The sequence below is a fragment of the Odocoileus virginianus genome, chromosome 7 (assembly GCF_023699985.2).
Source record: "Odocoileus virginianus isolate 20LAN1187 ecotype Illinois chromosome 7, Ovbor_1.2, whole genome shotgun sequence".
Classification (NCBI taxonomy): domain Eukaryota; kingdom Metazoa; phylum Chordata; class Mammalia; order Artiodactyla; family Cervidae; genus Odocoileus; species Odocoileus virginianus.
In genome coordinates this window covers 81,826,580-81,854,181 of record NC_069680.1, presented here as the reverse complement: position 1 = coordinate 81,854,181, position 27,602 = coordinate 81,826,580, and the positions used below count along the sequence as shown (strand labels likewise).

The following is a 27,602-nucleotide window of genomic DNA, read 5'->3' as shown; positions in this document are numbered from 1 at the left end:
TTCACATGGTGGGAAAACACCAGAGTAGAAACAGGACTTTAGCGGCAAGGATATGCCTTCTTTCACTGATACAATTCAACCTAATAGCTGGGTATTTTCCCAGCACAGAAAAGTACTAAGACTTAGTGAATCAGGAAGAGCCCTTCTTTTGATGGTTGTGGACCACATAGTGAGGTATTTAGAAAAGCTAATTTAAATGTGTCCTTTGTCACAATAGCCAAGATATGGAAGCAACCTAAATATACACGGACGGATGAATGGATAAAGATGTGCTACATGTACACAATGGAATATTATTCAGATACAAAAAAGAATGAAATAATGCCATTTGCAGCAACATGGATGGACCTAGAGATTATCATACTAAGTGAAGTAAACCAGACAGAGAAAGACAAATAGCATATGATCACTTATATGTGGAATCTAAAATACGACACACATGAACTCATCTACAAGACAGAAACAGGCTCATTCAGTTCAGTTCAGTCTCTCAGTCGTGTCCGACTCTTTGCGACCCCATGAATTTCAGCACGCCAGGCCTCCCTGTCCATCACCAATTCCCAGAGTCCACCCAAACCCATGTCCATTGAGTCAGTGATGTCATCCAACCACCTCATCCTCTGTCGTCCCCTTCTCCTCCTGTCCCCAATCCCTCCCAGCTTCAGGGTCTTTTCAAATGAGTCAGCTCTTCACATCAGGTGGCCAAAGTATTGGAGTTTCAGCTTCAACATCAGTCCTTCCAATGAACACCCAGGACTGATCTCCTTCAGGATGGACTGGTTGGATCCCCTTGCAATCCAAGGGACTCTCAAGAGTCTTCTCCAACACCACAGTTCAAAAGCATCAATTCTTTGGCACTCAGCTTTCTCCACAGTCCAGCTCTCACATCCATACATGACCACTGGAAAAACCATAGCCTTGACTAGACGGACCTTTGCTGGCAAAGTAATGTCTCTGCTTCTTAATATGCTGTCTAGGTTGGTCATAACTTTCCTCCCAAGGAGTAAGCATCTTTTAATTTCATGGCTGCAATCACCATCTGCAGTGATTTCAGAGCCCCAAAAAATAAAGTCAGCCACTGTTTCCACTGTTTCCCCATCTATTTCCCATGAAGTGACGGGTCCGGATGCCATGATCTTAGTTTTCTGAATGTTGAGCTTTAAGCCAACTCTTTCACTCTCCTCTTTCACTTTCATCAAGAGGCTTTTTAGTTCTTCTTCACTTTCTGCCATAAGGGTGGCGTCATCTGCATATCTGGGGTTATTGATATTTCTCCCGGCAATCTTGATTCCAGCTTGTGCTTCCTCCAGCCCAGCATTTGTCATGATGTACCCTGCATATAAGTTAAATAAGCAGGGTGACAATATACAGCCTTGACATACTCCTTTTCCTATTTGGAACCAGTCTGTTGTTCCACGTCCAGTTCTAACTGTTGCTTCCTGACTTGCATACAGGTTTCTCAAGAGGCAGGTCAGGTGGTCTGGTATTCCCATCTCTTTCAGAATTTTCCACAGTTTATTGTGATCCACACAGTCAAAGGCTTTGGCATAGTCAATAAAGCTGAAATAGATGTTTTTCTGGAACTCTCTTGCTTTTTTGATGATCTGTAGAAAAAAGGCTTATGGTTACCAAAGGGGAAAGCAAGGGGTGGGGGTATAAATTAGGAGTTTGAGATGAACAGGTACTCATGACCATGTATAAAATAAACAATAGATAATGCATAGCACAGGGAATGACACGCAGTTTCTTGTAATAATCTATCATGGAAAAGAATCTGACAAAGAACAGATTCTGGGCTCCCTCTTCATGGGCAGAACCCCTTGGAAGTGAACAGCACCCGGGCACCACTGTTAAACCAGCAATCCTCAGGCTGTCTGACTCCCCACCTCCCTGCAGAAGCTAGAAAAGGGGGCAGTCACTGAAGTGGCTCCATTCTAGGACAAGTGTGAGTAGGCGGAGGCAGGGAGATTCGCCCCATTACTATTCTGGCCATTGTTTCTCCTATGAAAGTGGCAAATTGACCATCTATCCTGACCTCTCATCTAAAAAGAGCCAGGACATCCTGGGGAAGGAAGTTAAGACCAGAGTGGCTGAGGGGGTAAGGGTGGGCCTGTTCGTCTGGCATCCACAGGCTCACACACCAGCCGGCTGCCCCCCAGGGCCACCCCTGCCCCATCTGTATGCAAGCCAGGCACTTCCAGCCAAGTAGGAAAGGAAAACCCAGAAGAGCAAGTTTCTGGTGACTGGGAAATGTGGAGAGCCCTGATAGGCCTGAATAACGATGAGCCTGCACAGGCCTGGCAGTCAGGAGGAAGGAGGCTGGGTCCATATTTCCACAGGCCTCTCCCAGGGGCTGAGGGCTCAGGCCTCCCCAAAGCTCTGGAGGTTAGGTAATTGAGTTCCTAAATGGATCAGAGATGGAGCTCCAGACCCCTCATTTATGCCCGAGGACGGAAACAGTGGATTCTCCTGGGGACTTCTGGTTTCTTCTCTGTTGTTCCTATTCTTCCCAGCCACGGTCAGAGAAGGAATAGCCCTTTCCAAACAGACATCTGTCTTCCAGTGGATCTGCCTTTCTGGACCCCTGGTGAGGTGGGGTAAGAGAATAAGGCTAGAAGATGCCCCCAAGGGGACCCACCATCCAGGGCTGCCTGGGACCACCTTGGGATTTAGCTCTGAATGTCCCTCCACCCCAGAAAGCTTTCACCCTGTCCTAACTGGGACAGTTTGTCACTGGCCCCCCATCCAGTTTCCTTCTCAACCCTGGAGTCCAGGTGGAGAGACTCCCAAGGCAGTGACCCCATCAGGAGATGTGCACGAGAGGAGGGTGCCTTCCTCTCCCCACAGAGAGCTCTTTATCTTCTGGCAGCAAAGGAAAAACTGGGCGTGGGCCTCTACCCTGTTGCCTCAGCTGCAGGACCGGGAGTAGGAGCTGGTCAGGAGACGCAGACGCTAGGGGGAGAAAGCAACATTTGCCCTACTGCACAGAGACGCCTGAAGCCCAGGCAGGCACTTGGCACCCTGACCTGCTGGCAACCGCAGAGCATCTCTGCTCCTCCTGCTGGGCCACGGGTCAGGTAGTGAAGGGGCAGTGGGAGAGAAGTGGGGTGTCACGCCCTGATCCCCGTACATATACACAGTGGTGTGCTGCTAGCGTTTAACAATGGGATCTCTGGGGCCTGGGCAGGCAGAGCCCAGATTTGCTTCATTTGCCCGTGTGTTTGGTGTAGACGGGTCATAGCTGATCTCCTGCTACCGATGTGAACGGGGACAGACGCACACTGCTGGCTCCGCTGAGCCATGGAGACCGTGTCCCTGCGCCTCAGTGCCGTGTGTGCCTCTCTGGCTGTGTCCACTGAGTGACCTGGTCAGGCCTTGCACAGGGCACTTGAGATGGAGGAGGTTCTCACTGTGCGAAGGTGAGGCTGAGAGTTTTTTTGCTTGTTTTTCTTTTGTTAATGCTTTTATTTATGTATGTGTTTACTTTTATTAAAAATTTTTTATTGGCATATAGTTGATTTACAGTGTTGCCTTAGTTTCAAGTGTATAGCAAAGAGAGTCAGTTTTACATGTATCTATATCCACTCTTTACATTCTTTTCCTCTACAGGTTATTACAGAGTATTGAGCAGAGTTCCCTGTGCTAAACAGTAGCCCCTTGTAAGTTACCTATTTTATATATAGTACTGTGTATATGTCAGCCTCAGTCTCCCAATTTATCCCTCCCCCATCCTCCCCCCTGGGTAAGCATAAGTTTGTTCTCTACACCTGTGATTCTACTTCTATTTTGTAAATAAGTTCATTTGTACCTTTTTTGTTTAGATTCTATGTATAAGCAATATTATAAGACATTTGGAGTCCAAGAGTTTTGAGCAATATTCACCAATACCAGGAAACCAACTAACTTGTTGTGACCTTAAACCTGTGAAATTGGATTTATCTAGAGGCGGGAATTGTAAGTGAAGGGATCAACCCTCAGGAAATGAATGATCTCATTATGAATGGTATCAGACCTATCCTATAGCAAGCTAAGGCAGAATCAGATCTACTTTATCTTATACAAACAGTGAGAAATGGGGGGTATTGTGAGATACTCACATTAAAAAAACTGTGAAAGGAAAGCAATGATTTTTTTTTTTGTCACCACTAGAAAACATTATTTTTGTGAGTATAACCTAGAATCAATTATTAAACCCCTTTTGGATAAAACATAACATGTAGCAAATTTCAAAGAAGGTCGTTCATTTCATTTAATGATAAATAAAATGATGTTTGACCAGTTTGATGAAGACAATAAGTCAAACTTCAATGCTCTGACATTAGATGTTGCACTAAACGACAAATCTTATTAAGGAGCTTTTTACATTTAAAATATGCAAAATGCAAACAAAATTTAGTAGTGAAAGTAAAATTAAATATTTAATGACATAATTAAGTCTTATTAATGGCATGTTCTTTATTTTGCAGATTATATATTCACCATGATGATCATCTCTTTAATCTTTATTACTTAAGCAATGTGTTTTTCATAATTATTTGTTAGGTATTTTCATTAACATTTGATGAATATTAATAGTTAAAATAAAAAACAGTTTTTATTTCTGCTGTAATGACTTTACAGCGATAATAATATATAACTGTTTATAATGTGTTCTACTTGTTAATATTTAGATCCCTGATTTTGTTGCCACAGAGTGGAAATGTGGATCTTTGTGGGTGATAAATGACAATCGTCACCCTCTTCCATTATTCTTTCTTTATTTATTTAATCTACTATTCTTAATGTAGCTTCACTGTGGGAGAAATATGAATTGCAGACTCACAACTAAAACTAGTAAGTCGTGCTTTAGGTTTAATCCTATTCTTGTGTTAATAATGGCTTGCCTGTCTGTTTAGCGTCCTCATTCATTTCCCATTTTTAGTTCATTTACCTCCCTGTTTTGGTCCATCAGAGCTCATATGGCTCTGGGACATTATCTCTCCATGACATTTAAGACTTAATATCTGATGGCCTCTCAGATATTTTTCTTCTGGGACAAAGGATAAGAATTTTCCATCCTGGACAATATGAAGCAAATGCCTGTGGATCTCCTAATTTTCTCCATTTAGACAGTGATCTTGGAGAGCCAACAGGAATGGGTCCAATCAACATGAGGGCACGAAAGGCACATGGTGACCGTCCTTTAGTGCATCCAGTATGGTGGCCACATTGCCATCAGCAGCATGGAAAGCTTGCCACCTCCGGGACAGTTCAGGGGCTGCATCTTCTCCATCTCCACCTCTGGCTCCCACTCCTCATGCTGCTGCTTCTGAAACCTTCAGTGCATTTTCACTGAGGATGACCGGCGGGAAGATTGAGAACAACGGCGGTGCAGCCATCTCATGGTCAGGCAGGCTCACAGTCACATTTCTGCACAGTTCTGATCCAGACCTCTGCTCAGCATTCTGTGACAGGCAAGAGCAGGCATTAGAGTGCAGACAGAGTTGTGCTAATCAGAACAGTTGGCCCTTTGGCTTTCCTCAGAAAGCTTTTTCTCTTCTGCAGAAGGCATCTGCATTTTTAAAGCCACAGCTTGTTGGAAAGAGCTCTGAACCACAAAAATGTACAGGAAGAAGGAGAGTTTCTAGCCATGAACAATCTATAGGTAATTTACAAGAACCCATATGTATTTCAATAGAAACTACAATTTACTGAGAACTTGAAAAAACCCTGTTGCTGGGAAAGATTGAGGGCAGGAGAAGAAGGGGACGACAGAGGATGAGATGGTTGGATGGCATCACCAACTCAATGGACATGGGTTTGGGTAAACTCTGGGAGTTGTTGACAGATAGGGAGGTCTGGCGTGCTGCGGTTCATGGGGTCGCAAAGAGCGGGACACAACTGAGCGACTGAACTGAACTACCTTCTGGAAGGCTACTTCTAGTGAAAACTCTGCGAAGAGGGAGTGATCACCCCATTTTATGGACACACGGAAACTTGCTGTGTTTCTTGGACGCTCAAAGGGTTCACAGATGCTGATGGGCACAGCTGGGATTCAAAACCAGGTCTTTCTGGCTCAAAATCCTGTGTACTTCTTACCATCATGTGATCTTACCTCCCTTATCAACTATTCCTCTAGGTAGTCATATAAGACGCAAGCCCCTGATAAATCTCAGTGTTAAGAAAACCCAAATATACATATAACTGCCTCATTTTGCTGTACACTGGAAACTAACACAACCTTGTAAATCAACTATACTCCAATATAAAATAAAAATTAAAAGCAAAAGCCAAACACACACAGGCATAGCAAGAGGGTGAGGTGCCCTTTTCATGAAGCCAATGCAGGAGCCAGGTATTCTCGAAGACACCACTGCAAGTGGCCCCGGCCCCACTGCCGGCCCCTTAGAGACATGCCAACCATCTAGCCCTGGAGGGGAAACACTGTGCTCTGCTCTCAGATTTTTATGTGGGGGCGTTAGACACCTGGACCAGCCTTAGGTGTCTGTGGGTTCCCCAGCCTCCTACAAACAGCTGTCCTGAAATCTCTAAAACTCAAAATTTGGGACCTCCCTGGTGGTCTAGTAGTTAAGATGACTCTTTCAATGCAGAGGGCACAGTTTCAATCCCTGGTTGGAAAACTAAGATCCCACAACCCCGAGGGCAAAAAATAACAAAATAAAATAAAATAGCTAAGCAACAGGTGCTAAGTTGCTTCAGTCGTGTCTGACTCTTTGTAACCCTATGGGCTGTAGACTCTGTCCATGGGATTCTCCAGGCAAGAATACTGGAGTGGGTTGCCATTTCCTCCTCCAGAGAATCTTCCCAACCTAGGGATCGAATACGCATCTCTTATGTCTACCTACAATGGCAGGTGGGTTCTTTACCACTGGTAAGCCCCAGCAACAAGTGTTTACAATAAAAAATAAAATAAAATTCAAATTTGTATAATAATTGCTCAGACCATTCACGCAGAACAGTTCTGGCTATTTCCAGCAATGACATCTGCTCCCTCTTCGCTAAGAGCCCAGCTGTGAGTGTCCGGCGCTGCCAAAAGCAAGCAAAGACTGTGACAGAGGGGCTCAATCCACACCACGCCCTCGGAAAGCCCACGGGCCCAGGCGGCAGTGCCAAGAACACATTTCAGCATGATCCACGGCCTTAGTTTCCCCCTTCTGGCTTCGGGCGCATCCATCAAGAGCAAAGCCCACAGGGGCTCCGCAAGGACAAATATGGGATTCCTGCTCCCTGGGGTGAGCGGGCAGCTCAGCCGGGACCGCACACGCTGACGTCAGGCCGGCCCCTCGCTCTCCGCTGTCACGTCTCTCCTTGCGAGCCTGCAGGGTGACCATGTTGTTTATTACCTCTCGAGCCCCAGCGCCATATTTGGCGCTGCACGCAAGATTGATGGATCCTTCCTGTCACCGGCCTCACTGGGCGGCAGCTCCCCAGGCCTCCTCCCCCCGCGCCGCCCCTCCTCCCTCCACCTTCCAACCACCCCGGCGGCTGCGAGCAGGCCTCGCCACTGGCGGCCGCAGACCCTTTTGAAGAAGCCGTTTCCGAGAGAGGAGAGAGCCGATGACAGATGCCCAGTTGGCCTCCGTGATGAGGAACGGGCCGGCCCCGTGAATCATCTGCATTGGAAGCTGCTGACAGCAGTGGAGCCTTTCTGGAGTCATCTCCTTCCCCAACTGGCCTCGGCTCTCTCGTCTTCAGAGGGAGCGGGGCTTCCAGGCAGAGAGGCCTATTCCGTGGGTGGGGAAAAGCTGAGATGCTGCCCTCAGTTATACTGCCTGATGGAGAAGAGTCCAGTTTGGAGAGTGGAAACCATTTTCATTGTGTCCTAAAGCTTCTCGGTGACTTCACTTTTGCATTGATCCTACAGAATTGTTGTGGCGTGGAATAAGGAAGCAGACTTCCGGAAGTTGAAAGACAGTGAGGTCAAGGGTTGGTGTCTGACTCAAGAGGCTGAGATGCCCCGTCCTTGCTCTGTCACTGAGCATCAGTGAGTCCTCAAACTTAACTAACACCTCTCATTTGAAGGCCAAGCTCGCTGAGCCCAACCCAATAACACCAGTTTCACTAACTGAAGATAAAGAGAGGTTTCGGGAGCTACACCTGGAAGTTGAGAGCCTGAAGTTGCAGATGAATGGGTGAAACGTGGTGAGTACCCGTGACTTGCCCGGCTCTGCGCTGTATAGGCCCTCCCCAGGTCTAGAAGCTCATGGGTCAATACAGTGGTTCTGTGGTTTTGCCAACACCGATCAACCAGTTCTTCAACTCTCTGATACCAACAGGGTGTCCTACAATTCAGTCCAGTTTTGACACTTACTGCCTGGAGTTGGCTCAGGAAGCCCCCCACCCGCCCCTGCCACACACACCCCCACCCAAGGTCAAGGGCTCAGTGCTGTAAAACTGCTCCCACTTCAGACACCAGCTGCAAATGGGGTCCCCAGCCCACTTGCTCTTCTGGGCAGCTGGCTACAAATTCAGTGGTTCCCATGACCTACCTTCAGGTTCTATAATATACTACAAGGACTCACTGAAGTCAAGACTTATGATTATTGTTTATTGTAAAGGAGAGAAATGAACAGTCAAATGAAGAAGTATTTACATTGGACAAGGTCTGGAAGGGTCCCCAGCACAGGAGCCTCTGTTGGGTTGGGGTGCACCACTCTCCCAGCACGTGAATCTGGTTTCCAGATCGGAAGCTCCTGGATTTTACGGATTTTTATGGAGGTTTCATTAAGTAGGCGTGACTGATGAAAGCATTTTGGCCATTGGAGACTGAACTCAGTCCCCAACCCCTCTCACCTCCATGGAGGTGATGCTGAGGTGGGGTGGGGCTGAAATTTCCAACCCTCTCACTACATGTTTGGTTTTCCTGGGAACCCCCATGAGCCATCTCATTAGCATAAACTCAGGTGTGGTCAAAGTGTTATGAATAACATTCCTATCACTAGGAAATCCCAAAGGTTTTAAGAACTCAGTGCCAGGAAATGAGGACAAAGGCCAAATATATCTATTTTTTTTTTTTTTTTTATCATACCACAGGTAGACAAGAAATCAATCCTGAATTCATTGGAAGGACTGTTGCTAAAGCTGAAGCCCCAGTACTTTGGCCACCTGATTCAAAGAACTGACTCATTGGCAAAAACCCTGATGCTGGGAAAGATTGAAGGTGGGAGAAGGGGATGACAGAGGATGAGATAGTTGGATGGCATCACCGACTCAATGGACATGAGTTTGAGCAAGCTCTGGGAGATGTTGAAGCACAAGGAAGCCTGGCTGCAAAGAGTTGGACACGACTGAGCAACTGAACAACAACAGGTAGACAGAAATGTGATTGCATGTGGTGGTTGCTCTGAAGGGCTAAGGAAAGGTGATCCTGAGCATCCCTTCCTGCTGACCAGGGAGGCCATATAAAGGAAGTGATCCATGAGGGAACTGTAAATGCAGAGGTTCGCTATGGCCACAGTGCAATGTGCATTTGAATCCTAATATCTGTATGACCTTGGACAGGTGACCTGCACCTATGAGCCTCCATCATCCCATCCATAAATGGGGCTAATAATGGCAATATTCAGGGTTAATATGGGACATAATGAGACTCTTTAAGGACAACATTCACACCATGCCTCACACATATGAATCATTTGGTGAATTTAAGCTGTTGATACTGGGTGATGATGTTGATGATAAAGGAAAATTTCAGAGGAATAGTGAGAAATTGTATGTGGCTGAAGCACTTGACAGAGAATTAGCCCCAGTTACCTTGTGATTCACGAGGCCTCTGCTTACCACAGGCAGACCACCGGATAACTGGATCATAGACAATTACTAAGTGATCCTTTGGGGTCCCTTGCCTCTTTCTGCCGTGGACACTGCAGGGCTCCCCTTTCTGTAACAGCCTCCTCAAGACCTCGAAATTGTGCCTAGTTTATCTGGCAATGGACCCAAATTTGATGATGGCCCTAATTAGAAAGAGCTACTGTTTAAAACAACAGCCATAAAAGAAACCAAAAATATTTTTTTAAACAAAGCAAAAACAGTCTGTATCTAATCAAAACAGGAGAAAGAGAGCCAAGTTTTTGTGAGGCAGGCTTCCTGCTTGGAGTAGATATGCTTGAAATAGGACCATGGGAGCCTAGGGCTTGGGGTGCCCCAGACTCCATGAGTGAGGGTAATGAGGAGACCCTGAGAGTGGAGATGGCCTGCTTGTTGGGGTCTTGTTGATCTGGGTGGGCCCTGGGCTGGTCTTGGGAATGTGGCCAGCTGAGACAAGGGTGTGCCCAGCATGGAGGATATAGGTGCCCCCTGGGCTGTGCTTGCAGCTCCTCCATCTTACAGAGAAGACAGGAGTGAACAGTAGTGGAAGATTTCAGGCTGGTTGCCCTTTCTCTGGGGCTTCCCAGGTATAGCCCTAGTGGTAAAGAAACCACCTACCAATGCAGTTCAGTCCCTGGGTTGGGAAGATCCCCTAGAGAAGGAGATGACAACCCACTCCAGTACTCTTGCCTGGAGAACCCCATGGACAGAGGAGCCTGGTAGGCTACAGTCCTCATGGTCCCAGAGAGTCGGACACGACTGAAGCGACTCAGCACAGCACAGCCCTTCTTCTGCACACCCACCACCCAAGGTGGCATCTTCCCCTCCCTGCAAAGAAATGCCCTGTTTGGGGCCTGAGGCTGGAGTGGGTCCACCACCCACATCTTTATAGCATCCTAGGTGCTGCTCTGTGAACCCAGGGCTGGGAGTGCAGGAAGGGGGCTGTCAGGCCTTGGGTGCAGGTCCCTGGACTTCTGTGATCCATATATCCCATGCCAGGACCAGAACTGTGGTAAATTCAGCCATGGCCAAGTTCACTGCTGCCTTTTGCTCTGGGCCAGATGCAAGCCAGTGGTGGGTCCTGGGTTTTTAGCTTGTTTCTGGATGGATATCACCTTTCTATTCAAGAACAAGGAAACCTGGGAGGAAATGCTGGCAGTTGGGGGCCTTGCACTCTCCTTGGTGCCAGCCTGCCTGGCACCCCCCAGGAGGGCCCCCAACCAGAGAAAACAGGACTTCCCCCACTTCTGCAGCTCACCAGGAGCGTTCACCCTCAAACCTGGGTACGGGGCACACAGAACTGCTTATGAGCTTTGCAGGTACCCAGGCCTCACCCCTGCGGTTCAGATTCACTGTCAAAACTGCCCTGGGAGCTCATACATAGATGGTTGAGGCCCATCTTTGAGGAATCACTGACTAAAATGAGCTCAGAGGACGAAGACACACCACAACTTGCGAGTCCTGGGTTGTAGGAAGCTAAGTCTGGAGGGATTTCTTGGCGTGGTACCCAAGCCAAGTGAATCTTAAAGAACGAGAAGGAGGAGAGGATGATGGAAATGGAGAACGGGCAGGATGTTCCAGGCTAAGTGCCACAGCAGTGAGGGGACTGTGGTGTAAACACCCCACGGGGCAGGGCGGGCCTCGTGGACCGGTGACCTGAGCATAGTAAGTCCCTGACATTCAAAGGAGTTTCTTTCCGAGAATGTGTTTGTAAGTGCAATATGTTCGTAAGTCCAACAACATTAGCCTAGGTGCCCAACTAACATAAACGGCTGTATATAGTATACTGTCTATGTACTATAGCACAATATTATAATAGATTTATAGTACTTTTCACACAAAGACACTGTACCACTGTACCCTATTCAGTACTGTACAGTGAAGTACACAAAAGCATGACCACTTGTAAAGGATGCACACCCATGGCAGTGTAAGTCAGACACGTGAACTAATGTATGTGATTAGACTTGTTCGCATCTTTGAAAGTTCACAACTTGAAGGTTTGTAGATGACTTACTACAGTCACACAGGCCCTGTGCTTGGAGTTTAAGGCCCTGCTGACAGCATTTTTAAAAATGGTTTATGTATGTGTTCATTTTTGGCTGCACTGAATCCTAGTTGCTGCGCACAGGCTTTTCTCTAGCTGTGGTGAGCGGGGGCCACTCCCTAGATGCAGCGTGCGGTTTTCTGCTTGCGGAGGCTCCTCTCGTGTGCGTGGGCTCTGGGGCACACAGGCGTCGGTGGGTGCGCTGCGCAGGCTTAGTTGCTCTGTGGCATGTGGGATCTTCCCAGACCAGGGATTGAACCTGTGTCCCCTGCATTGGCAGGCGGATTCTTAATCACTGGACCACCAGGGAAGTCCTAAAATCCTCAGTTTTATCTTTGAGTTTTGAAGGAAGTTCCCTTGCCCTGTGGGGGTCGGGAAATGGCAGGAAGCCCAGGTTTGAGCTGGGAGGAGTAGAGATGGCTAAAGAGAGACGCCCCCAAATGCAGGTCAAAGCGCTTGGATTTTGACCCAGAAGGAGCAGATTTTAAGAGGGAATGAAGTAGTTAGGTTTGCATGCCGTGATGACCGCTCTGGGACCTGGGTGAGTCTACCCACAGGTCTAGGGGCCTCGAGAAGGCCACCAGACAAGGCCAGGATGCCAGTGGCAGCTGGAGAAGGGGCAGTTGGGAGAAATAAGAGGTGAGGGTTTGGAATTGGAGAAGGGGATAAAAGAGAGAAAAGGCAAGGATAATTCCCAGATTTCTAGCTGAGCCACTGCCTGGCTTGGTGTTGTTCAGTCACTCAGTCATGTCAGACTCTTTGTGACCCCATGGCCTGCAGCACACCAGGCTTCCCTATCTTCACCATCTCCCTGAGTTTGTTCAAACTCATGTCCATTGAATCAGTGATGGCATCCACCCATCGCATCCTCTGTCGCCCCCTTCTCCTCCAGCTTGGGATGTCACTAACGGAAAGAAATGTACTGCTGTTTGTTTCCTTGTTCATTTTCTCCTCTGCAATGGAATTTATGCTAAGAGTCAACATTGTTCACCTTTGTCAATAAGAGCTGTTTTCCAATGTACAAATAACTCATCCTTTAAGAGAAAAACACAGATGGAGAAGCTGTAGTCTGGTCCCAAATTCATCCACTTCTAGATATCCCTAAAATTATTTGCTGGACGGAGAGCTTCAATAACAGACCTAGAGTTTCATTTGTTTTTCCCCCCCGTTTTCTATCCTGAATATCAGTTTTTTTTTTTCTTTTGCTAGAAACCCAGCACTGACCTTGAAAATATCACTCATGTTTAAACACACTCTGGTTGTTTGACCAGGCATGGAGAGCTGCTTGAGATGTGACCTCAAGACACCCTTGCTCCAAAAGCAGCTGCCTACGGGGCTCAGCCCAAATGGGCAACCGTCCAGTGGATCTGAGGCTCGGGGAAAAGAAATCTAAAGTTAATGCATTTATCCGAGCCCCTTTGATCTGGAATCAGGCTGACAATCCTGTGAGGCCAGAGTTGCCCACAAGATTTTCAGGCTTTCCTCCTATTCAGCCGTCTTCCCTCTGGTGTCTTATAACTTGAGCTTTGAATAACTTGATATATACAAATTAAAATCACCCCAAACTATGAATGAAAGATTTTTAAAAGAAAAAATAGATTTTGTTCAAATTAGACATCCTGAAACTGAGAATCACCAGCCTCCTTTGAGCTAGTTTATTTACAGCAAGAAAATTCAGCTACGAAAAAAGCTTACATCAACCACACTGCTCTCACAGGAGGCAGCAAGAAAACATTACTTTTAATAAATAATAATGATTCAACAGATATTTTAATAGCATTTTTCCTACTTCTAAAAGTAATACATACAGATTGTAGATATTTTGAGAATACAGAAAAGTGCAGGATGAAAAACAAAATCACTCATAAACCATGACACAGAGATAATATTGTTCATGTTTTGATGTGTTTCTTCTCAGCTTTCTTCCTGTGAACACATTTATAAATTCTTTTCTAAAGCATTCTAAAGGTGGAGATCATGGATTAAATGATAACATTCATTTGAAAACCAGATTGGTTTCATAGCTATATTTTTTCTAATCAAAGAAATAAAGTATGGTCATAAAAGAAAACTTGTAAAACAGAGAAAAGTCACAAAGGAAGACAACAAAAATCCCTTGGATTCCAACCAGAGAAAACTATGATTAATGTTTTGCTGGGTACCTTCCAGTATTTTTTCCATGTGTGTATGTGCCTTTCTTATTTATTAAAGAATATCAAACAGTGTATCCTCTTTTACTGTTCGCATATTTCATGGAGTGATACAGAATGAATAGTTCCCATAAGAATAAATGTTTTTCTACAACGTGATGTTTAATGGCTGCCTAGATGGTATCCCTCTTTATAGATTTATAATAATTTACCTACCCAATGTACTTTGTGGGACTGATAGCTTGTTTGTAATTTTTATTTTTGATAGAAAATGCTAAGTTGCCTCTGGAATAGTGGTACTAATTTATATTTTACTAATTTAAGCTTTTGAGAACATGATTTTACGGTAAACATAATAATCTCTGTGTTGTCATTTGGGACAATTAAGGCAGAAACCAGTATTGTTGTGAGGGCTGCACAGAAAGTCCATGGGCAGAATCACCTTCGTCTAGATCAAGGGTATATTTTTGCATGCGCTTATGCTTGGGTTTCCCTGGTGGCTTAGACATAAAAGAATCTGCCTGCAATGCAGGAGACCTGGGTTTGATCCCTGGACAGGGAAGATCCCCTGGAGAAGGGAATGGCTACCCACTCCAGTGTTCTTGCCTGGAGAATTCCGTGGACAGAGGAGCCTGCGGGCTACAGTTCATGGGGTCATAAAGAATTGGACACAACAGAGCAACTAACACTTTATGCATATTCTCACTTAATTCTCACAAAAAAAGAGTTATTTTTAATCCTTATTTCCAGATAAAGAAAATGGGGCCCAGAAACGTCAAACAGCTGCCTTTCCCATTCATTGTACTGTGGTGTCTTCATGACCACAGACTTCCATATCTGCACAGACAATCCAGCTGTGCTGCAGTCTGAGAATCCTAAAGTGTAACCCAGTTTTACAAACATCAAATGCGTCAAACCCTTGCAGGAACAAATACTTGATTTTAAATAAGTCAATAACAAAACCCCCCACTTTTTTGATAAATGCAACACCAAAGATCCTGCCCCTGGATTTATTTTTTAGGTAAAAATAGCTCCCAGGTTATGGCCTCTTTTGCGGAGATGGCTAGGGTGAGGGGAGTGGAGCGAGTTTGAGAAAGAGAAGAACAACGTCTTCAGACGATGAGCAAGGTGTAAGAGCTTGTCTCTTAAGTCTAGATTGGCAGACCTCCCGCATTGACTCAGAAGGAGGGAATTTGCTTTGGTTTCCTAACTGAGTTGCCTTGTTTGTCAGCCACAGGGCAAGAGACATGCCACAGCAGTGAAATAAAGTTGACATGTCATACTGGGGAAAAGGGGGTTATTCAACAGGCTGAATCACTCACTGTTGGACTGCAGGTACGGGAGAGACACCCTGCAGAGACTCAGAGCGAATGCGAATGCGGGGGAACCGTGGGTGAGTAACAAAGAGCAACAGGTCTGCGGGTGACCTAATACTCCCGAAGTGTTTTGAAATTCCTGGATTGTAAAAATGAGAATGAAAAAGTTTCCAGCACATGTATATTCACCTTTGCTTTGTAACAACTCCTGGGCATGTGTCTGGAGACTTAACAGACACACAGAACAGACTTGTGGTTGCCATGGGGGTTAGGAGTTGGGGGAGGGATGGGTTTGGGGTTTGGGCTTAACAGATGTAAACTACTGTATACGGGTGGATAAACAACAAGGTCCTACTGTACAGCACAGGGAACTGTATTACTCAATATCCTATAATAAATCATAATGATAAAGAATATATATGTGTGTGTATATGTAAAACTGAACCACTTTTCTATAGAGCAGAAATTAACACAACATTCTCTATCAGCTATACTTTAATAAAATAAATTTTAAACATTTCCTCACTGATGTCCACATGTAGCCCATTTAATTATCACAACAGTCCTGCAAAATTAGTTTTATTATCCCCTTTCTTGGACCACTTAGGTCTCAGGAAAGGTTGAGGTTTAGTGAGGAATTTGCCCCAATAGAATTTGCACACATGTGCAGTCAATTACCTCTTAGTGAATAAAACTATTAAATGAGACAATACTTTGAAAATCAAGTTAGTAGGAAATCATATTAGAATCAAGACACACTTGAAAAAGCATTTATTTCAAACTCCTCATTTTATAGATGTAGAAACTGCATTGCAAAGAGGTGAAGTAACTTGCTTGATGTTAGGCAATTGGCTGGAAAAGAGCTTGGGAACTGGCTGAAGGCAGGTAGCCTCAAACCTTCCCCAATTCTCTTCCCATCACCCACTCTACCTATCCAGATCATCAGCAGATTGGCAGATGTGTAATAAATGGCATTAGAAAATTGAGGTTAAGAGATGTCTAGATGAAATACACCAGACTGACAGAAAAATTTAGATTCTACTTCAGGTCCTGGGCTAACTAGCTGTGTTCTCTCCAAGTCCCTGAGCCTCTGTGAATCTCAATTACATGTATAAAAAGGAGTCGTGAATACTCATGAACTACTACCTGCACGTATAGAGTACAGTTGATTCTCTGTATCTGCGGATGTGGGATCTGTCCTTACGGGCGGACCCACAATGGGACTTGAGCCCCCTTGATTTGGGTACCCACAGAGGTCCTGAAGCCACTCTTTCATGGATCCCAAAGGACAACTGTACTGTTGACTGTTAAGGTTTAATGAGTGTAAGGCATTCACGTCCATTCACGAAACCACACTGAAGACCGCACTGGGTTTTCATCCAGATGAGCTCCTTGAGGATGGGAAATATCACTTATTCATTTTTGTATATCAATAGGTATTTTTAAGGTGTTTTAAGGTATTTTTAAGGTAAGTGAACAGTTAATAGTATAGCTTTTATATAAGTGCTCTTATCACCAGGACCCAACTGAGCTCAGCTATACTCCCAGTCAGTATGTTACCCACCAGGGTTCTTGGCCTTCCCCAATCAATAGAAATTGACTACAGGCTAGACAAGAAATTCAGGCAAGGCTTTACTGGGGTCCCTGCTGCCGCAGAGGGGAGCAAGAGCAAGCAGCAGAATCCCTTGCTTGCTCACTCCCGGGGAGGGACACGCTGGTTCCTTATGGGGTGAAGGTGGGGGTGTGTCCAGTGGTCAGGCAGGACGGAAGGCCGAGGTGGTCTGCCCACGCCTTAGGTGGGCGTGTGTGCAGGGGGCATGTGTAGTACCCTGCTTTTGCTCCCAAAGCCCTGTTTTTGCTCCAGACTTCTCAAAAGTGGCAGATGGGATTTTAGTCTCTTTGTATCTTCTGCGGCCAAAATTTGCCCTTATTGAGGAGCACATGGTTATTTTTAGTCCTATATAGTTTCTTTGTATTCTGTTGCTCCAGGAGAGGTGTGTCTGTTACAAGCTTTGCAGCACTGCAGCAAAGAGTCCCAGGTCCCAAGCCTATCTCAGGTATAGAGGCTGAATTAAACCAAAAGTGATACAGTTCAAAGGGTTAGGGGAGCAGAGTAAATGCCCATGATTACCACTTGGATGGAAGGGCTTCATCGTAATAAACTCTGAGGACTAGTTGTTTCATAACCTCCTGGAATCCAGTTATGTTTGCTTGTTTTTTTTCCTTTTTCTTAACATTCACATTTCCCATTATCTTGAAAATGTCCTCTGCTTAAAAAAAAAAGTAGGTATGTGAAGATAAAAGACCTTCGATCCTTAAGCCACACAATGCATAGAAATTAACTCTAGCTACATTTCAGATTTAATGTCAAAAGAGAACTTTTCAAAATTTCTGACCATAGAGCAGAGAAAATTTTTTAAAAATTAGACCAGAAAACTCTTTAAGTTGAAAAGATACATACACCTCAATCTTCATAGCAGCATTATTCACAACAGCCAAGACATGGAAGGAACATACAAGTGTCCAGTCACAGATGAATGGATAAGGAAGATTAGCACACACATACAGTGGAATAGGCCTCAGCCATAAGAAGCATGAAACAATGCCATTTGCAGCAACATGGATGGACCTAGAAATGGTCATACTAACTGATACATGTCAGAAAAAGAGAGACATATACTATATGGTATCACTTACATGTGGAATGTTAATTATGATACAATATGCACTTTCCTACAAAACAGAAACAAACTCAGGAACACCGAAAACAAGAAGGAAAGGGAGTGGGGAAGGGCTAAATTAGGAATTTGGCATTAGCAGATATACACTATTATATATAAAACAGATAAACAACAAGGTCCTAGTGTATAGCACAGGGAACTACATTCAATCTCCTGTAATAAACCACAATGGAAAAGACTATGAAAAAGAAAATACATATGTATAACTGAATCATTTTGCTGTATACTAGAAACTAACACAACATTGTAAATCAGCTATAACTTCAATAAATTTTTTGAGACAACCAAAAAACAAGACCAAAGTAATAATAATAATGGCGTTACTCATGAAAGACAGATAAATTAAAATTCATTAAATGTCCAAATTCCCGTTTATCAGAAGAACCTACTCCCCAACTCCATTTGAATTAAGATGTTAAACATATGTTGGTGTGTGTCACACTTGGGTATCACCAGTCCAGAAATGAGGTATTCAGCCAGAGTTCGCTGCCACACCCAACATGACAATAATTCAGGAAGACAGTCACCTGGCAAGATCTTCATGTTCCCATGAGAGCTTTATCTAGATGATTTAGGGACTGGAGGATGGAGTGTGGGAGGAGTGTGCAAATCCTTTGTTACCAATGGAAAAAGAATGTAATACACATGACCAAACAGATGTCATGAACACCTTGAAGGAATGCAGCAGATCTTATATCTTCCTAGACCGAAAGACCTTGGACACTGGCACAAACACAAAGGCTCTTAATACATGGAGGTGTGGAAAACAGGATCATCCTCACTCTGATAGGAAATCTACTACTTAGATCACTATTTTTCACCAGAGATTCCTCACTCTTTCATATTCATCAACCAGAGGCTGTCCTCTCCAGCCTCTATTGCCTATAACCATCATATCAAAACAAACAAACAGACAAATCCACACACACACAAACCCCCAAAACAACAATCAAAAAAGGTTGTCTGCAGAACAAATAAATTCGCCCAGTAATGACAGCAATATTGTGTTTTGGGCTTCCCAAGTGGCACTAGTGGTAAAGAACCTGCCTGCCAATGCAGGAGATGTAAGAGACGTGGGTTTGATCCCTGGATTGGGAAGATTCCCTGGAGGAGGGCATGACAACCCACTCCAGTATTCTTGCCTGGAGAATCCCATGGACGGAGGAGCCTGGCGGTCTACAGTCCATGGGGTCACAAAGAGTTGGACACGACTGAAGTGACTTAGCACGCACGCAGGCATACTGTGTTTCCAAATATAATATCTCACCTGAATCTCACAACAAGAAGTAAGATCACATAGTATTCATCTTATATAATAGATGAAGAAACTGAAGGCCAGAGAGATTGTGTGGCTTTTGCAAGGCCACACAGGCAGGAGGTGGCAAAGCCAGGAATTCCAGGTAAAGGGAACACAATGGGAAGCCTTAGTTTGCAATTAAATGTAACTAAAGGAATAGTGCAAAATGAAGATGGTAACAACTTTCTCCCCAGAAGTGTGTTTAATTTTACTCTTGGCTTTTTAATAGGGTTGGTTTGACCATACATCTTATAGTTGAGAACACACAGAGACACGGGGCTGTCATACAGAGGGAAGCAAATCAGAAAAACAAATATCATACATTAACGCATATATGTGAAATATAGAAAAATGATACAGATAAACCTATTTGCAGGGCAAGAATAGAGATGCAGACATAGAGAGCAAACGCATGGATGCCAAGGAGAGAAAGGTGGAGTGGGATGAACTGGGGGGATGGTATGAGCTGGGAGATTGGGGTTGACATCCATACTATGTACAAAATAGCCTTCTAATGAGAACCTACTCTACAGCACAGGGAACTCTGCTCCGTGCTCTGTGGAGACCTAAATGGGAAGGAGCTCCAGAAAAGAGGGGATACATGTGTACATACAGCTGATTCACTTTGCTGGGCAGCAGAAACTGACACAATATTGTAAAGGAACTATACACCAAAAAATTAATTAAAAAATAAATAAAATCACTAACACCAATCTCCCCTCACAAAAAGGCAAGGGGCAATACCCTCTCTTGGGTATTTGTTGAGACTTCCCGTCCTTCACGAATGCATCCTTCACGAATGCATCCTTCTCACTTCCATGTTCGATCTGATTTTCCTAACTCCTTGACCTCTTGCACTGGGACTCCGGCCGGCAGTATTTGTCTAAGGCCTTTCCCTGAGTTTGGTGAAATTGTTAACATCAATAATGACACAGCAGCCGCCCGCTAAAGAGTCCTCGTTAGGGGCCAGCACCAAGTGCGCTGCATGCATTATCGCATTCAGTCTCCCAATGACTCTGTGAGGCAAGTACTATTTTGGTCCCTATTTGATGAACACACTGAGGGGCAAAGAGATGAAATAATGCATCCAAGGTCAAACTGCTGGTAAGTGGAGATGAAAGACCAAGCTGTCCGCCTCCAGACCCCTCAGCCTTACCACTGCCTTCAACTACTTCACAGTAGTCAGGCTGGACCACTGTCTCTCTCGGGTTCACTGACCTTGTCATCCGGCGGCCCCTCAGTGGCTGGCTTTGCACCACCTCTCAGCTTGGATGAGCTCAGAGCTCTAGGTGAGAGCACTCCTTCTGCCAGCCTCTCCCCCCAGAGTCTCCAAATAGACCAGGCTAATCCCCAGCAGTAGAGGCCATGGCATCCCATTCTCACTCCCCCAGCTGCAGGAAGGGCTGGCTGAGGAGGACTCGACTTGAGACTCCCAAAGAACTGCCCTGCCTTATGGGAGTCATTGAACCACCAGCGCCCCCACCCACATCCAGTGACTGCACACGTGGGACACAAAGACCCAGGCGTCTAGACTCACTGGGGCCAAGTCCAAAGGGCCATCCCAGCTCCAGAGCTCCCATGGGGTTGGATGAGGCCTCTGTGGCACCTGCTTCCCAGTTCAACTCCTTTCCCCAGTTCTGCGTCCTTTATTCCCCAACAGAAGGTGTTCCCAAGTTGTACGTGGTGTGTATTTAGTTGCTAAGTCATGTCCAGCTCTTTGCAACCGCATGAACTGTAGCCTGCCAGCCTCCTCTGTCCATGGGATTTCCCAGGCAAGAATATTGAAGTGAGTTGCCGCTTCCTTCTTTTTTCCCGAGAGCATTCTTCAACATCCGTCCTGCACGCACACACACATTGCAGGCTCAGACTTGGATGCCCAGGAAACACAACAAACGGACTAAACATCTCTTGGGGGCCTCAGCCCCCAAGCGCCAGAGCAAAGTCTCATGCAAGCTGAGCTCTCAAACCTGTCTGGTGTTTCTGTTGTCCTGTCACCCAGTCTTTAGCACTGCCACATGCATATTGACTTTTCTTCTCTTATTCTTCAGTCCACTGGAATTTTCTGGTGTTCCTTCCTTTGTCTGTGAGTCTCACCTATGCCTCCAGCCAACATCAGACCTGTGCTCTTTCTGCGACCTCTCTAACCCTTGATGATACTGACTGTCCCAACCCGGGACCCAAGTTCTGCTGATCACGTCCACACAGTCATGTCCACAATACCCAAGAGAGGGTATTGCCCCTTGCCTTTTTGTGAGGGGAGATTGGTGTTAGTGATTTTATTTATTTTTTAATTAATTTTTTGGAGTATAGTTCCTTTACAATATTGTGTCAGTTTCTGCTGCCCAGCAAAGTGAATCAGCTGTATGTACACATGTATCCCCTCTTTTCTGGAGTTCCTTCCCATTTAGGTCTCCACAGAGCACGGAGCAGAGTTCCCTGTGCTGTAGAGTAGGTTCTCATTAGTCGGCTATTTTGTACATAGTGTGGATGTCAACCCCAATCTCCCAGCTCATACCATCCCCCCAGTTCATCCCACCCCACCTTTCTCTCCTTGGCATCCATGCGTTTGCTCTCTATGTCTGCTGATCACGTCCGCACCTTTGGGTGACAGATGTGCTTGTGATTTATGTAGATCAAACACAAAATACACATGTGGGCAGGAGTAGAAGGATCCTTGGGCCTTGAAGGCAGTGCAGATACCTACAATTAGACCCAGAAATCCTTGGCTAGTGTCCTATTATTTCTCTAAGCTCAGATCCTTACTCCTTCCAAGCCAAGATGCCATCATAATTCAGACAGGCTTCTTCATCTCCTACCTTTTCGACTTTAATCTGCTGGACACTCTGTTGTCTGATTTACCTTCCTAAATGAAGCTTTCATGACTTCCCTGGTGGTGTAGTGGTTAAGACTCTGCGCTTCCAATGCAGGGGGCATGAGTCTGATCCCTGCTCGGGGAACTAGGGTCCCACATGCTGCGTGACATGGCCAAAACAAAACTCAAAACAAAATCAAACTAAATGGGAATCTTAATCAGTGGGCCCTCCCTCCTTAAAACCCTCATGTTCCCTGATGCCCATGTGTCTCATCCAAACCACCCAACAAGGCTGAGATCAGAGTGCCCCATTCATCCTGTCCCAAGTAGCCAGCCTTTCCAGGCCTTGGTGAAGCCATTCTTTCTTTTGTTTTCAAATACTCAGCAAGAAACTTTTCCTGATCCATATGATGAACTGAAGACAGTTTACCCTGTTCTTCTCTTATAACTTCACCTGGGGCTCCCGTGATTTACAGTCATTCATATACTGGGTTCCTCTTTCCTCTTAGATGACAACCTACTCAGGAGACTATGGGCCGCCAGAGCAGTCTCAGACACACGATGGCCTCTCAGGAGAGATTTGTGGAAGTGATTCGCTGTCTCCCAGCATGACCACAGATTTATTCTCCTCCACTTCTCCTTGACCCCACCCGCAATATTCCTGGAATAAATATAAATATAAACACATCTCAGAAGAAGGATGATTTAAAACCTAAGGTAGAATGGAGGGAAAATAAGGTCACTGCTTTAATTTAACAAGGAAAGTTATCATTTGGAAATGCTGTTTTTGCGGGGCTGCACAGAGTTCATGGGCTTTTCTCTAGTTGCGCTAGCAGGGGCTGCTCTCGAGCTGTGGTGCGCGGGCTGCTTATTGTGGTGGCTTTTCTTGTTGCAGAGCAAGGTTCTAGAGTGCATGGGCTCAGTAGTTGTGGCGCATGGGCTTTGCTGCCCCACAGCATGTGGAATCTTCCCAGACCAGAGATCGAACCCATATCCCCTGTGCTAGCAGCAGATTCTTAACCACTGGACAACCAGGGAAGTGCCTGAAATGATGACATTACACTTAAACAGTGGACTAAACCCAGGGTAGAGAGGGGCCCTCTGAAAATCTGGTGTAGGCTATTTAGAAATCAAAGGTAAGCAGGTGGCAAGAGTATAAACTACTTCTAAAGAAAAAGGTGAATATTTTACAGAAAGATTTCAAAGCCTAGTGTGTTAGCTTTTGCTCTTTTCTAAACAAGTGGACAGCTGGCCCCTCCTCCTGGGAGTGAGGGTGGGCTCAGGGCCTGGCTCTGTGGCTTTGCCCACCTCTGCCGGCCAGTTCAGCTTGCTATACTAGCCCACTTGAGGGCCCAGAGTCCCAGCTCTGCAAACAGTGATATTATTATATCCCAGCTGAGCTGCAAAAATAACTGCTTCACTTTCAAACACACTACTGCCTTATTTCCTTGAAGTCATGTTCCCCCAACAAATGGCTGGAAGCTTCTGGTAGGAAGTAAAGCTCAACTGAGTTTCAGAGATAATGCAAAATGGGCTAAGATTCAAAAAGATTCTTAATGAACACAGCAGTGACTCTGAGTGGCATTTGGATCAGCTTTGGCTCCTCCTTGTGTCCTGGGGCTTCTCTTCAGAAGGACAACTATGTTTCAGGGCAGGTTGTCTGATTCTGGAATTGGCCCTGGTGATAAGAAACAGGGGGCCTTCTCTCATCTGTTTTCTCTAGCAAGCTGATGTCCAAACGGACACAATCCAATCTTTGAAAGTCAAGCCATCCAGGGTGGGTAAGGCATTGAGAGATGCTCTAGAATAGATTCAACGTCAACATGGGAAGTGATGTGGATAATGGTGTTTGTAAGAAGGATTTGCATACTGCAGAGGATTTTTCCCAATAAATGGCTGTAACATTGCTTTTATTTTTTTATTGCTGGCTTGCCTTTATAGATGGTCAAGAGAGGCTCTGACCCAGCCCCACAGTTTTAAGGGCTCCTCAGATACACAGACACACACACACACACACACACACTGAAATATGCATGGTACCTAATCCCTTGGAGTCCAGTGCTCAGGGCAAGCAGAACAACCTGTAATCCTAAACATCCACTCTGTTGACCAACATTGCTCAATCCACAGTTTTATCTCTCTGGTAAATAAAAGGCCCTGAATCTGAGTACCCAGAAGTTGTGTGTGCACCACTGCTGACTTCAAAAATGACCATTATTTGGAGTGTAGACAGGATTCGGGAGGCAGAAGTGCTGAGATAAGAGAAAAGACAAATTCATTACCTTGTTAAGTTCTTCCTCTCATAGAGCAAGGATGTAATAAATTCTTGCATAATGAAGAATTATTTCCCAACAGTGCCAGGAGTCCATTTTCTTATTTCCTTTCCCATTTCCACTCAGGGTTCTGGGTGGTACTAACACAACTACATACAATGCGTGCAACAGTTGTGCATATATATTGGCCAATATTTTGCAGTATTATGTAACTTCTATTTTTCTTACATTTGTATATAAATATAGTTCTAGTTATAGGACTTGGGCAGATGCCAGGAGACAGCAAGGGACAGGGGAGGCCTGGCATGCTGCAATCCAGGGAGTCACAAAAAGTTGGACATGATCTAGAAGCTGAACAACAACAGCATAGTTCTAGATATAACATATGTGACATATAAAATAAAAATGGATTTTGTTAGGGTTGCAGGTAGTTTTATTTTTATACAAAAATGCATAAAATGTAATTGAATCTTTAAAAATTGTGAACATCTCCAGATTTATTTAAATAATTAAATAATTTTAAATGTTGATATTTATTAATTAAAATCTATTTTGCATTTTTGGTTAAAATGGGTAATTTTGAATATTTTGGAAGAAAAATAACTTTTCTGGAAACATCTAAAATAATTAAATTGTTATCTTCCTATATTAACATTAATTTACATATTGATTAAAATATATTCAGATTTTGTATATTTTAATACAATTACATTTATTTTTAATCTGTTAGATTACTGCTATTAATGAAACACAGACTTTGGAAAATCTTGATTATGAAAATATAATTAATGATTATGCTGAAATAAAGGCAAGAAAATGAGTGCTATTAAATAAATATATCATAGTTTATGAATTTATATGTCTTATTTTTACTACTCATCCAAATAACAGGCCAGACAGCCTTACACATAATCAGATTCCCTTTTATTTTATTTTTAAAATAGTTTGGCTTCACGGGGTCTTCACTGAGGCGTGCAGACTTAGCTCTGAGGCATGTGGGATCTTGTTTCCCAACCAGGGATGGAACTGTTGTCCTGTGTATTGAAAGGCAGATTCTTAACCACTAAACCGCTAGGGAAGTCCCTCCCCTCTCTTTAATACTCTACTCACTTTTAGTCATAGAAAAACCATAGTTTTACATACATTTCTCTGTTTTGGGGAGTGAAGGTTATTAAGATGTAAGGATAAAACTTCTTTTTGACAGTCTGTTAACTTGATTTATAGCTTTAAATACTTAAACACATGGCATATGACCCCAGGCCTAGCAAGTGATAGGAGTGAGCAGCTCCCCAACCTCTCTGATTGCTAATACCATAGTCTTTTCTAAATTTTATTGCATGTCACCCTGAGGCAAGCACCCTACTAAATGTTTTTGTGTGTTTCATTCATCCCTCACCATAGTTTTCCGAGATAGGCATCATTCCAGATTTATTTGTTTTTACAATATTGATTTATTTATTTGGCTCTGCAGGGTCTTAGTTGTGGCACGACGGCTCTCTAGTTCTGGCACCTGGGCTCAGCAGCTGTAGTTCACGGGCTCAGAGGGGTGGTGTGTGGGATTACTTGGTCTGCAGCACGTGGGATTTTAGTTCCTTGACCAGGTATCAAACCTGTGTCCCCTGCATCACAAGGCAGATTCTTAACCGCGAGCCCACCAGGGAAGACCCACCATTCCCAGATTTAGATGAGGGGGCAGGGATGCAAAGCATAGATGAGGAGGCAGGGATGCAAAGCACTCGCTGGTGGTCAAAGGACCATGACCAGGGGAGTGGACTCTCATCCTGGCCTCCAGGGCTCCAACTCCTTCTGTGACCAGCCCCGTTGCTTCCCCCAGAAGCTCTTCCATGGTAGAGGCTGACAGGCCAAGTCTGTTCCTTATTTGCTTCCTAGAGACCCTTTGTTGGATGATTTTATTGTGGTCGCTCCCCTCCACTCCCATTATATACCTCTTTAAAAGTCCTGGATCAATACATCTGTAAAGGATTTCAAGCTCACTAGATACTCTAGACACAATATATGCCATGTGCCAATAGACACTTGCTAAGCTATTCATATATTTTTAGTCCAATTAAATTTATAAAACCTTCCAAACAACTGAAATGCCTAGTACATTTAATTGCACTAATAACCGACCGACTGAACTGACTGGTAAAGAATCTGCCTAACAATGCAGGAGACACAAGAGACACAGATTCGATCCTTGAGTTGGGAAGATCCCCTGGAGAAGGCAATGGCAACCCACTCCAGTATTCCTGGCTGGAAAATTCCATGGACAGAGAAGCCTAGTGTGCTACAGTCCATGGGGTCGAAAAGTCAGACACGACTGAGTACACATAAGCATATGAAGAGTATATATATCATCAGTTATAGCCATTCAAGGAAATGTCATGCAGCAGTGATAATGATGGTGATGAAAGCTACAATAACATGGAAAATATTTAGATACAATGTTACATTTTAAAAGTTGCATATAAAATTATATATATCACATGTCAGAATAATATAAAAATTACCATAGCTATGAAAACAGACACATTCACAGGAAAAAAATAGAAAACACAACTAAATGCTAATAATAGCTATGTTTAACATAGTGAATATTAATTTATTAGAATATTAGATATTATTAGTATTAGATAACATTAATGTATTCAGTTCAGTTCAGTCGCTCAGTTGCATTTGACTCTTTGCCACCCCATGAACTGCAGCACGCCAGGCCTCCCTGTCCATCAACCAACTCCCAAAGTTTACCCAAACTCATGCCCATTGAGTTGGTAATGCCATCCAACCATCTCATCCTCTGTCGTCCCCTTCTCCTCTGCCCTCAATCTTTCCCAGCATCAGGGTCTTTTCAAATGAGTCAGCTCTTTGCATCAGGTGGCCAAAGTATTGGAGTTTCAGCTTCAACATCAGTCCTTCCAATAAACACCCAGGACTGATCTCCTTTAGGATGGACTGGTTGGATCTCCTTGCAGTCCAAAGGACTCTCAAGAGTCTTCTCCAACACCACAGTTCAAAAGCAACAATTCTTCAGCGCTCAGCTTTCTTTATAGTCAAACTCTCACATCCATACATGACCACTGGAAAAATCATAGCCTTGACTAGCTGGACCTTTGTTGACAAAGTAATGTCTCTGCTTTTTAATATGCTGTCTAGGTT

General features: G+C 44.5%; 1 long non-coding RNA gene across 1 annotated transcript; it reads left to right on the top strand.

Moving 5' to 3' along the window:
• Positions 1-6,972: 6,972 nt before the first annotated feature.
• Positions 6,973-15,582, top strand: LOC139036092 (uncharacterized). Its single transcript, XR_011488831.1, has 3 exons — positions 6,973-8,142; positions 9,034-9,309; positions 15,340-15,582. It is a non-coding gene; the product is annotated as an uncharacterized lncRNA (long non-coding RNA).
• Positions 15,583-27,602: the final 12,020 nt, after the last annotated feature.